Source organism: Coturnix japonica, chromosome 2 (assembly GCF_001577835.2).
Source record: "Coturnix japonica isolate 7356 chromosome 2, Coturnix japonica 2.1, whole genome shotgun sequence".
Classification (NCBI taxonomy): domain Eukaryota; kingdom Metazoa; phylum Chordata; class Aves; order Galliformes; family Phasianidae; genus Coturnix; species Coturnix japonica.
The window spans coordinates 79,645,718-79,658,098 of NC_029517.1; the positions used below are offsets into that span (position 1 = coordinate 79,645,718).

General features: G+C 39.3%; 1 long non-coding RNA gene across 1 annotated transcript; it reads right to left on the minus strand.

Annotated features, from left to right (window-relative positions):
• Positions 1-948: 948 nt before the first annotated feature.
• Positions 949-8,528, minus strand: LOC107309994. Its single transcript, XR_004306162.1, has 2 exons — positions 2,435-8,528; positions 949-2,111 (listed from the first exon to the last, which is right to left on the minus strand). It is a non-coding gene; the product is annotated as an uncharacterized LOC107309994 (long non-coding RNA).
• Positions 8,529-12,381: the final 3,853 nt, after the last annotated feature.

The window sequence follows — 12,381 nt, forward strand, 5'->3', positions numbered from 1 at the left end:
TGACAGCTATTTCCTGTTTTCTTAAAGAATGTATTTCAGATATTCTATAAATGCCTTGCATTCCCACTGCTTAAATATATTTCTGAATTTCTGATGAAAAAGGAAGCTAATTATTTAAAAATGCCACCAAAATTAGCTCTTCAAACAATGAGTGTAATTGCTTGCTGAAAGAAAGAAATTCTACTGAAAATATCTCCGATTTTTTTATTTTTTAAAGGAAGATGTAATGCAAACATGACCTAGAAAATCGTCTGGCAATAAATAAATAAGGAGAGAGCAGGAAAAAAAATGAAAAGAAAAAAAAGAAAAAAAAGGGCCAAAACAGCAAAAAGAGAGAGAGAGAAAGAGAGAGAGAGAAAGAGAGAGAGAGAGAGAAAGAGAGGAAGGAAGGAAGGAAGGAAGGAAGGAAGGAAGGAAGGAAGGAAGGAAGGAAGGAAGGAAGGAAGGAAGGAAGGAAGGAAGGAAGGAAGGAAGGAAGGAAGGAAGGAGGAGGAAGGAAGGAAGGAAGAGGAAGGAAGGAAGGAAGGAAGGAAGGAAGGAAGGAAGGAAGGAAGGAAGGAGAAGGAAGGGAGAGAAGGAGGAAGGAAGGAAGGAGGGAGGGAGGGAAGGGAGGGAGGAAAAGGAAGGTGAAGAGGAAGGAGAGAGGAGAGGAGAGGAGAGGAGAGGAGAGGAGAAGTGGAAGGGAGGAAGAAAAGGAGGGAGAGAGGGAGGAGGAGAGGAGAGGAGAGGAGAGGAGAGGAGAGGAGAGGAGAGGAGAGGAGAGGAGAGAGAGGAGAGGAGAGGAGGAGAATAGGGAGGGAGGAGGGAGGAGAGGAGAGGAGAGGAGAGGAGAGGAGAGGAACTTTTGGTACATGTTCAGATTTAAGGTGGTAAGTTCTGCTTTGTACTCAAAGCTGGAATTCGGCCTCACTCTTGTGCTTGAAAGTTCTGAAAAACATGCTCTTTGAACACTGATCAAATGTTTTAATATAAGGTGTCAATCAATACAATTCACATCGATATTCTTTATGCAAAATTATGAGACTGCAAAGATATTTTTCACAGCTAAAAGAACATTAAACAGCTGCATAATAGACCTCAAATATCAGAAATAATTATTAAACAGGTACATTGATGCCTTATTATTATTCTTGTTTTCTACCTTTTAAATGTGGAAAGCTACAAACAATGCATTTCAGTCTGTTACCATCACTTGAGAGGAAATCTGGCTGATTTGTCTAAGCAGCTGCTGAGGAGGTGAAGAAAAATGTTAAGACCAAGGTCTAAATCACCAGAATGGCTTAGGAACCTAATTTCTATTCATTTGCCTAAGTACTTCTGAGGATTCATGCCTGCCTTGTTCAGCTTAATCTGCAAGTGACATAGTTAATTTGAATCACTGGATGAAAGAGAGAAGAAAAAAATGAAAGAGAGTTTGCATCAGGAAAACACCATGAAATGGGGAAAGTGTGAAGGAATGTATTGTAAAAACCGTGAAAGAAGTATCTGATTAATCATTTGGACAATTGCATGCAAAATAAATCAAGCTGGCATTTCCAGACACGGGAGTTTAAACACTCATAAGCTAATATGTTTTGATGCAAGTTATTTTGTTTCATTTTTCTTTACATTTCCAGGGAAGAGTATATAGAAATAGGATACTGAAGTAGGAGTGTATAGAATATGATGGCAAAAGCAATGTTTGTGCCAGTAAGCTTTACGGGACATTCTGCATGCAGCTTCTCATTGCAGAATCAAGCAAAAGTGCATGCCAACAAAAGCCTGCAGTGCACACTGAAATTCACTCATGAGAAGCAACATGAGATAAACTTTTGTCCAGGTAACGGTAACAGTAAGTAAGGAGCCTTTTGTGCTGCATTAACTGTCAACATAACCAAAATTAGGCAACCCTACAGTGAATCTTTACCTTATTTTAAGTACACAAAATGATGTCATTTCACAGAGGAATACTGGTAAATTAGATTGTAATATTCTTTGTAGTTCTTGCCCCAGTTCTCATGTTTCTTCCATCATCTTGTAAAGTGCAACAGCAAAACTTTTGTTTTGCTTCAGACCGTCTTCTGCAGATGAGGAAACCTGCATCCACATCCTCCGTTCCTGTTCCTATTTTCCTAAATGGTGTAAATAAATTGTGTTTACATGGTGGGGGAGAAAAGAGTTGACAGACATGAGCCAAAGAATTACATATATACCTCATACAGAAATCAGCTATGCTGAGCTGGGGAGCTGTGCATTATCCCCAGCCATCCCTTTATAAATTCCTTTGAGTGACCCCAAAATATATACAAATCAAGAAACAAAGATGAGCTGCTAATATAACTTTTACCCATCCCCTTTTCTGCTTCTTGTTTTCTGCTTCTTTGTGAGAATGGCTTTACATTATTCTGTTCCCAAAGGCTTTTTGCCTAGTGTTTTGCCTGTCATTACTCATTACCTGACTTGTACTGGAAGCATTCAGAACCCTGGGAAGCCAAGACATTTTAGTTCAGCTGTTGCCACAAGATGTACGACAGACGGTGCAACTTTATTCTTAATGAGGATTTTCTTTCTTATCTTTTTTTTTAAACCACCACTCTCCAGCAGAGGAATGCTCTGTAAGACTGAAAGGAACCCAAGGTCACCAAGGTACGGCAATGTGCAGGCAAGAAGGAAAAGCGCAGACCCCAAGATAGCCTGTAATAGTCTGCACACATTGCAGGCTTAATAGACTGTGTTGTCACCTGTAGCACAGTTCTGCCTTCTGAACACCAGGGCATAATAAAAAGAAGAGCAAGAAAGGATAAAATTTTAGCCTCAAGGAAAAGTGAAATAGAAACTGGCACATTCATTCTGGAGCTAATACCATTTTGTGCTGTTTAGTTGGACTTTTATCACAGCCTGCATCCAGCTGCATCACAGATTACTCATCTTTATAGAATTTTTAGTAAAAAGAATGAGTAATTAAACAAAAAATAACAAACCCACCTAACATGTTTACTTTATCATTTGGTATAAAAACAACTAGAATACTGGTTGGTAAATTATGAAACCACAGAGACAGATTCTCCCTGTGTCTGAATGACAGAGAATGGACTGCCCAGGGAGTTGGTGGAGTCACCGATCCTGGGTGTGTTCAAGGAAAGACTGGACGTTGTGTTGAGGGACATGGTTTAGTGGGAGCTATTGGTAATAGGTGAATGGTTGGACTGGATGATCTTTTAGGTCTTTTCCAACCTTGGTGATTCTATGATTCTATGACAGTCATTGAGAATTCTCACACGCTTAGGTATATTAGTGCAGACTTACTACAACAAAATGGCTATCACAACCTGCCCCAAATTTTCCTGATAAAAGGGCTCAGTGTGAAAATTTAAGGCATGAGGTGGGGATTGGCACCAGCATAGCAAGAGTCATTGCAATTTCTCCTCCATCTTTTTGTCAGTTCCTGTACCAAACTTCACACCTTAACAGGGTTTGTTGATCCCTTTTTAAATATGTAACTTCAGATAGGAAGTAAACAGAACTTTTTGTTTGATACAAAAGATGTTCATGTTCTGGAAATCAGAACAGTGACTAAGGAAATGTTCTAAAATTCATGCTAAGTTTTTCTTTTCTGCTGTCTGTGGAGATAATACATTTTTCTTGCTGTTTCCATCACATATGGGAAAACTTTATTTTCTCTTATTCAATCAATTAATGACTCGGGGAATTCCTACAGTAAACCTCACCTTTCTCTAGACATGCAAAGATTTGTAAAAGCTGGTATCAATTGTATAAATTGGTATAAATCGGTATGCTGCCATTGGAGAAAATCTTTGATCATCTACATCTTCTAAAGGCTTGTTTTTAGGCTGTGAGAAAGAAAATGGCATTTTATTCCTATCTTTAACAAGTGTTCAATATTCCTGGTAAATCATTCAGTGTCATCATTCAGTTTTGATATTTTCCTGTAGCCAGATTATATTATAAAAATACCCAATGAATTTTAGAAGTATGATCTGCCTTTTCCAATGTGCAGATTTAAAAACAAGTGGCGTAATGGCACATATTTTAGGTGGGTGTTCACAAACTATGAAGAATGGATAGGATGCCTCATGAGCGGAGCTTTTTCTTTCTGCTTGTTGTTTTTCTGGGGGGGCTTCTTCCTGCCTCCCTTCCTCCCTTCTTTTCCTTCCTTATTTTCCTTCCTTTCCTTCCTGCCCTTCCTTTCCTTCCTTTCCTTCTTTTGTAAAAAATAATTGCATCCAGATCTTTCCAACATCACTGCCTTCTTCTAAGTGAAAACATTATTGAAGTTATTTGCATGAACAGCCTATTTGTTTGTTTGAATACACGGGGTAGGGTTGGCACTTGTGCTCTTGACCATATTTTCTTAGGTTGCGGTTTCATTGGTTTCCTTTCTTTCTAGTTACTGTATATCCTACCTTGGTTCTTACAAGCATTTTATCACATGAATATTTTATTTTTCATTTCATGGATATCCTCCTGCCTTCAGCTTGATTCATATTTGGGCCTTTCAAAACTTCAGAAATTACTTTTTAAGAGAATTACATATGTTAGTGTGTGCTTTGCATTACTGACAGTCTGCTTCATGTTGAGTACAACTGAATGCTAAATAACATCCACGAGCAAAACAAACCATATGCGTTGCTTCAAAATACATTAACCTTCATAACTGAGCATTATGGCAATCTTTAGTCACAAAAGGAGAATCTCATTTCAGCTCAGAAGTCCTCTTGAATCTTGGAGTCTGAGTTAATCAGTTTCAGGATTTACATTTTGTCCCTCCCTCAGCTAGTTCATGTTTCTTTGGACAAGAAGGTGTCCGATAGACCGTCTTTTGATTTATAGGACAGGCATGTTGAAGTGCTTTGAAGTTTTCACATCTTTGAAACATGAAGCCAGGTTACAAATCTAAGCTAAGCATCATAAACCAGGGGTGACCTCCCTTGCAAAGGTGCTGAGTTGTTGGACATGAGCTGTTGTTTCCACTCAGGCATTAAAGACCTGTGTACTTCAGGGCAATTCCTTTGTCATGCTGCCCCACAGAAATCCTCATGTCTTGTTCTTTCTGCTCTCTATTACATGTGACATATCTTCTCTCATCATAAGTTCTTCCATATGGTTCTCTTTCCTCAAATTTTGAATGACATTCTTTCATGTAAGGGCAGTTAACCCCTGGAATAGGTTCTCTAGGGAAGCTATTGGTGGCCCATCCCTGCTGTATGTCCTGCACATCCCAATTTCCTTACTGTAGAAATGGGATCACAGTGGAAAACTTTGCATTTCTGACTTCTCCTTCCAACACTACAACATTGCTTTTCTCCTTTCCTCCTCAGGAGCCAGGGAAATGCACACTATCCCACAAGACACTAAGTAACCTCATGTCCAGTAGCATAATGCAGCTTAAGATTGCGGTCTCTGCTCCAAATTTCTGAGCAAACCCTTCTGCCCTGTCAGCTCAACATGGGGTAAGTGAGGGTGGGGCGGGAGATGATGCCTATAGCAGTAAAGTAGGTTTTTTTTTAAAGTAGTTTTTTTTTATTACTTAAATTGCTGTCGAAAGTTTTGCCTGAGTTTTATTATCAACCCCCTAAGCCCAGAAAACGAATGTAATAACCAAGCCAAGACACAACATTCATAAATGAGGAAGCTCCTTATCTGTAAGAAATGTTATTTTCTGTAATGATTTTTTCACATAATAAGATCCAGAGTTTCATATCTGGTATCTTTTATCATGAGTTGTTGTGCTATTCTTACATCTAGGATGTGAGAGGTAAGTAGCAGAGTCCCTTTGAGGATAGCTTCAGTCGTGTTTTTCATTAAAGTGCAACATCACACATTTGTTTGCATTCCCATTTCACTGACAGTTGATGGAAGTGAAGAATTTATAATGTGTTAAGGCCTGGTTTGCATTCAGTGGTCCAGATATTTGAGTGCTCATCACACAATGGTATTGCAGGGCCCCTGTGTCACCATGTCTACGAAGCTTCTCACACCTAATACAACTTTGCACCATCACGTCAGGCTCTCAAAAGTAGCTCCATACTTTCAAGTGTCACTTCTTTTCATTGATTTCTGTCATTCTACGCCAAGTAGGCAGCATCTGTGACACCAGTGTTCTCCTTTTCTAAGCACTGAGATGTTTGATCTGTTTGAGTAAGCGCCCCCTTACACAAAGACAAGCGAAGATGCAGTTCTGAACTGCTGACACCTCTAATGAAAAGCATTGTCTTTATAGGAATCATTTTGGTGGCACCTAAGAAGTGCAGATTTTGTTCTATTTTTGTTTGAGCGTAGTTTGGTTGAAAATAAACTTGGTTTGTTGAGCTGAGTATCATTTATATAGACATGGAAGGAGGTAATAAAGATGTCTTATGTGTTGTACTCTGAACCCTGCATCTGCCGGTGTGGCCACTATATAAACTAAATCATATCCTATGTATATAGTGGCATACGTGGTAAATTTCCTCATGGCTTTTACTACAGCACACTGAGAGTGTAACTTTGCTAGTGACAAAGTTTAACTGCATTTAATTTCCTAAGTAGAAGTCAAATCTTTCCACTTGTTTAAGCGTTGGGGTTTCAGGAGTCCCGGGGCCAGTGCTGTCAGCTATGTAAAACCAAATTACCCAATGATCTGAGATACATACTAGAAACTTTCCAGAGCTCCTTCTGAGTAGTCAAAACAGGCTGTTTCTGGTCTCCCACTGACAGGCTGGTCAAAACCCTATAGGGGTAATTTTCTTAAAACTTGGCAAGGGAATCTCCTTATTTCTTCCCATTGAGATGATCTCCTGCCCAGCAGTTGCTTTTTGCTTTGCTACAAAGGCACACATATTCTCTGCTAATGAAGAATGATAGCCTTTCTGTTTTTTGCTTTACTCTTTGATTTTCTTCCTTATTCTTCAGCTGATACATGGGTTTCCAAATCTTTTGGAAAAAAATAATTATGAGAAAGGCTTTTTGCACAGCTCATCCTCCCTCCCACTCACAGAAGTTGTTACCTCTTATCTCCTGTTATTCGAGGCACTAATATTTCTAAAGAGGTATGACTTATGTGGAAAAATGTTACTTGGAAAAAAGGTTCCTTCTCATACTCCTATTTCACAGGTCATCAGGTGGCATCAAGATGAAATTACTAATCCTGTGTCCGACTTGCTATCAGTAAGGCACATGTAACAATCTGAGGTCACTGCTTTGAAGTCCAGCAGCAGACACAGGAGGGGTTGGATGACTCATAGTAAAAAAAGGGATGGTGACCGGCAGGAACTCTTTTCTTGATCAGTTTGTAAAAGATTAAACAGAAATAAAATAGAGGGAATAAAAAAAAAAAAAAAATGCTTGCCATAGCTTGGAATGCTGAAAACATGGTTGGATGCAGCAGCTTACAGAGGAAAAAATTTAAAGCAAAGCAGGTATAAAACAAAACAGCTCAAGTGCTTTTCCTGATGTCTCATATCTATGGAAGGATGATCAGGTACTGGCACAATTACAAAGCAAATGGCACACAATGCATTTTCCTCAGTCAGGTTTGTTTCTCTATTCTAATTTGGCAGTAATTAATACTAACACAAATAGCTTTCTTCCAGAATAAACCCACAGTTGTATACTGGATTATGGTTTTAAATCATGCCTGTGATTCGTACGGACAATTTCTGTTAGGTTTAGGGAGAGTAACGCCTGTTATTTATTTGTGCAGGTACCTTGCAAATGGTAACCAGGGTGTAACACTGATAGTCATGCTTCGCTGCATGTGTGAAATCTAGAAAAGGGAATTAACAACTGAAACAAGTGCTCCCACTTGAAGGATAATATTAAAGAAATCTTGCTTTAAGTCCTAACCTCCCTACCCATAATTCTCACCAGGAGGCTTTGAAGTCTGATTCTAAAGAGGCTGTGAAGCTTTGAAACTGAAAACAGCTTTTCACAGGTATTAGTATGATAATGAGGAGTCTGTGTTACATATAATTTTAATTCGAAAGTTTAGATGACACTTTTCTTAATTATGTTGAGTGTTTGACATGAAAGTAAATTAATGCCAAATTGATTTCTACCATCTCTTACAATTAACACCGGGAAAACTTCAAACGATTTATCTTTATTCATTTTTAATATTATTACTACCTAAAATACCTTCTCCCGGTGAAGAACAGCGACACCAAATCAGTTCATCAGGGACATGGGAGAAATTCCTGGGACTCCAGGAGCAGAGGAAAGTTGGCTCTGCATGTGTTCATGGTTCAGCTCACAGCACGTAGCACAGTCACTGCTATGCTTTCAAAGTGTTAAGCACTACAGGCTGTGCAGAACGTTTTGGCTGTAACATTGTGAGAAAGAGAGAGCGCCACTCCATGTACTCAGTCCTCCACAACAAAGAGAGAACCGGGAGCAAAGAGCACATGGATTCAAGTTTGTCATTACTCCTTACTTTTAGCCAAAGCCTTATGCATCCCAGCCTGAGATCAGTGCTAAGAATCATAGAATTACTCAGGTTAGAAAAGACCTCAAAGATCATCAAGTCCAACTGCAGCCTAACCATAGTACCCTAACTCTAACAACCCTCTGCTAAATCATATCTCTGAGCACCACATCCAAACGGCTCTTAAACACATCCAGGGATGGTGACTCAACCACCTCCCTAGGAAGCCTATTTCAGTGTTTAACTACCCTTTCTGTAACATCCCACAGTTTTACAGACAGGTTAATGGAAATGTTCAGCCTTTGTTGTGCTTGTGTTTTGTCGGTGCTTGTTGTTGTTTGGTTGGTTGTTTTAGTTGGGTGGTTTGGTTTGTTTTTTTTTAATCACACAATGAAAATTACTTGGCAATTTATACATAGGAGCCATTATCACTCTAATAACCTTCTTATGAGAAATACATAATTGGAAATGGCTTCCTCTTCTGAACAGTGCAGCTTTCTATATAAAGTATACAATTCATATTCAACACACACAAAAAAAGCAATGAGTTACGGCAGTAAAGCAATGGGGCTATTTTAGAGTGTTCATGTTTGTTTGCTTTCACAATTTGAAAAAGTTGGACCAAGTCTGAGATATTTCAAAGGCAAACACAATTTCCCATCTAGAGAATGCCCATTGTTATGGCTTCTGTCACTCACTGGGTACACTTAATTCAAAACTTGGGACTCTATTGCATGCACCAAGCATGTGCTATGACTGGGATGCAGTAAAAGTTAGGCTGTGCACAATTTGCTAAGGAGTGTTGATCTTAAAATATTCACATTCCTGACACTTCAAGCACCTTGTCTGTTCTGGGCAGTCTTTAAACTTACTAATAAATAACATCATTAAAAATAAAGTTTCTGGGCATGTTCTTAAATCTCACTGCATCTTCACAATGATAAAATTTTATCTAATGTGTGAGCACAGATATTTGACATATGCATCGCCCCCAGGAGATATACACTAATGCCTTTGACTTTTTCTGCAATGACAGTCTGAGCTACATGGGCAGTAGGTTTCTGTAGGTTTGTGAAGAGCAAAATAGCAGCTTACAAATGATGCTACATTGGATGGCTTCTTTCCAAGCAAATTAATTTAGCTCTGCCAAACATCAGTGACAAGAAAAAAATCAGGTGATCTCTTTATGAGAAATATCCTTAATAAACTATTTCATTTCCAGATGGCTCCTAGAAGTGCATACATCTTTCAGACCACTTTACCATTTATCATATCCAGAAAATAATAATTTTAAATCCCTTTTCCCTTGAAAGTCTCTCCAATTATGTGGGTGGAAAGACTGAATGAGGGAACCAGAAATAATTTCCATTTGTCTCTTTACCATTTTTTTTCCACACTTAATAAATGGATCATGGTTGTGCTTAGAAAAATTAAAATACTACTCGTGAGCTAATTTTCCCTAGTGTGAAAATCTCATGACTGATTTCATAGCAAGACAAAGAAAACAGGTTTAAATTCTATGATTTATATATATATATATATATATATATATATATATATACTTTTAGCATTATCTTGTAGTCTCTCCCACCTATCCTTGCTGTTCACTGGCACAACCCAAAACTGAATCCCTATGTCTGGGAGCAGTGTCCAAACTCTCCTTGAACTCCAGCCCTTGGGGCTGTGCCCACCGCCCTGTGGTGCAGACCCTGTCCCTGACCCCCAGCTGCCCCTCCCCTGGCACAGCTCCATGCCGTTCCCTCGGGCCCTGTCGCTGTCACACAGAGCAGAGCTCAGCGCTGCCCTCCGCTCCCTGTGAGGAGCTGCAGCCGCCATCAGGCCTCCATCATCTCCTCTGCTCTGCGCTGAGCTGACACAGGGATCTCAGTCTCTCATCATACATCATCCTTCACTATTTGTGTTTCCCTCTTTTGGACACTCTCTCATAGTTTTACATCCTTCTCATATTGTAGCACCTAAAGGATGCTCCAGGTGAAGCTGCACAGTGTGGAGGAAAGTTCAACAATCCTCTCCCTTGTGCCAACCATCCTCGTGGTGACTTGCTTTGCAAAACACCCACGTCAGAGAACCCAGACATGGCATGGTACTAATTAAAATGTTAACTGGATAATTATGTTTTTATTTCCATAAAATCCAGGCAAAAAAAACACCTGTTTTTAACTGAAGAAACAGAGTTTCTATGCTTGATTTCCACAGAAAGATTGGAATGCCTCCACCCCAAAGTGGGATGTACATGTACAGTACAACTGCACATTTGTGATGTTCTGCTATGGGGTTTCCCTCTCCCATCCGCAAAGCATGCAAGAAAAGACTGAAGGGATGACATCTAGAGACTTGCTTTTGCAAAACTCTTTTGATGTCAAACTGTAGGGAGATAGTATTTGAAATGGTGTTAGAAGTTGGCAGAAATTATGAACTGATTCTGCTTATGTGCTTTGCATCTTTGGCATAAATATAGCTTCTCTTTCCTACTGCAGAAAAGTAGAAGAGTAAAATATGAAAGAAGATGCTTCCAGCCTCTTTTACAAAGTGACTTTAGCCTGACTGTCATCTGAATTTTTATGACTGACTGCTCTGACCTCTATAAGCCACATAGAAACAGTCAAGGGAAAAACAAATCTCACTCTCCCAAGTCTATCTTTATGGGGAATTTAGATCATTATTCTCACTGGGACTTACTTTGTCCCTGATAAGAGAAATAAGGAAAAGGCACACCTGCATTCAGGGTATAGCTACAAAATACTGTCAGGCCAGTAGACAAATAAGGAAACACATATGCATTTGCATGGTAGTGATCTGAATAAAAGATTATTCTGTTATTATTTTGTTTCTAGAAGGTTACAGGTCTTGACACTCAAGGTGGCCATCAAAGGCAAAACTGACATTTTTACTTACTGATTCTCCTGGATAATAATAATGCCATAATATTTGATTGCAGATACTTGAAGAAATACAAAATCCCAAAGACTAAAATTTATCGATGAAATGATTTTTAATGCACAAGAACCAACTGCAATGGTCCACACTCCAAGGCCAAGTTTTTTCTAGCAGTTGAATTCATATGAATTCAATACTGGAAGCTGAGCTGTTCCTAATAAACTCATAGTTCTGTGAACATTTGTTGGTCTGACCAATATTTTGCCTGAATTTGGACTGGAAACCATTTGATCTCATCAAGAAGGTGCAATCATCAAGGTCACAGTTATGTGGAAGACTAGGTTTCTCAGCATCTAATAAGGTGTGAACCCTCAGGCGAAGTCACTGATGGCTAGGTCTGTATCCGCAAGCATCTGCAGACTATCAGTGCTGGATCTATGGAGAGAAACATGACATCACAGTCTCTGCCATCCATATATCAGGGAGCTTTCAGCACCCTTTATACTGTTGCATGGACTGCATGACGATATATGACAGAAGTGCATGAGAAACATCCTCGGAGATTGGCTCCCTTTTCAGTCGCATCTGAGAGGAATCCCATTCGTACACTTGAGGACCACTCCAATACATGAAGTGATACACAGCAAGAGTAGGAAAGTGGGAAATTTGCTTCAAAAGTACAATTCATGTGTTCAGTACATGCTAGAGGGAAAATGAAGCATGTATACACAAAGTAATACCACATACTCTAAGTACATTGACAGGCAACAGTACTGTTATGTAGGTTTTCTTGTCACACGCACATGAGCATAACGCAAATTAACTCTTAGGACCAGGATGCCAACTTGTTTCAATGTTGACTAACTTCAGAGCAGACATGGTGTTTTTCCCAGATCAGAGATCTGAACTCTTTTGTTTATAATGTGTGAACTCATTTAACTGAATTGATCTGAGAAAGACTCCTGATTAAAAAGATTTTGCTGGGGATAGCTGTTTATTATGCATATCCACAGCTTCCCACAGAAACTCATCCTCAGCACCCTGCCGTGGCAGAGATCAGTCAGTATGCTGTAAAGCTGCAC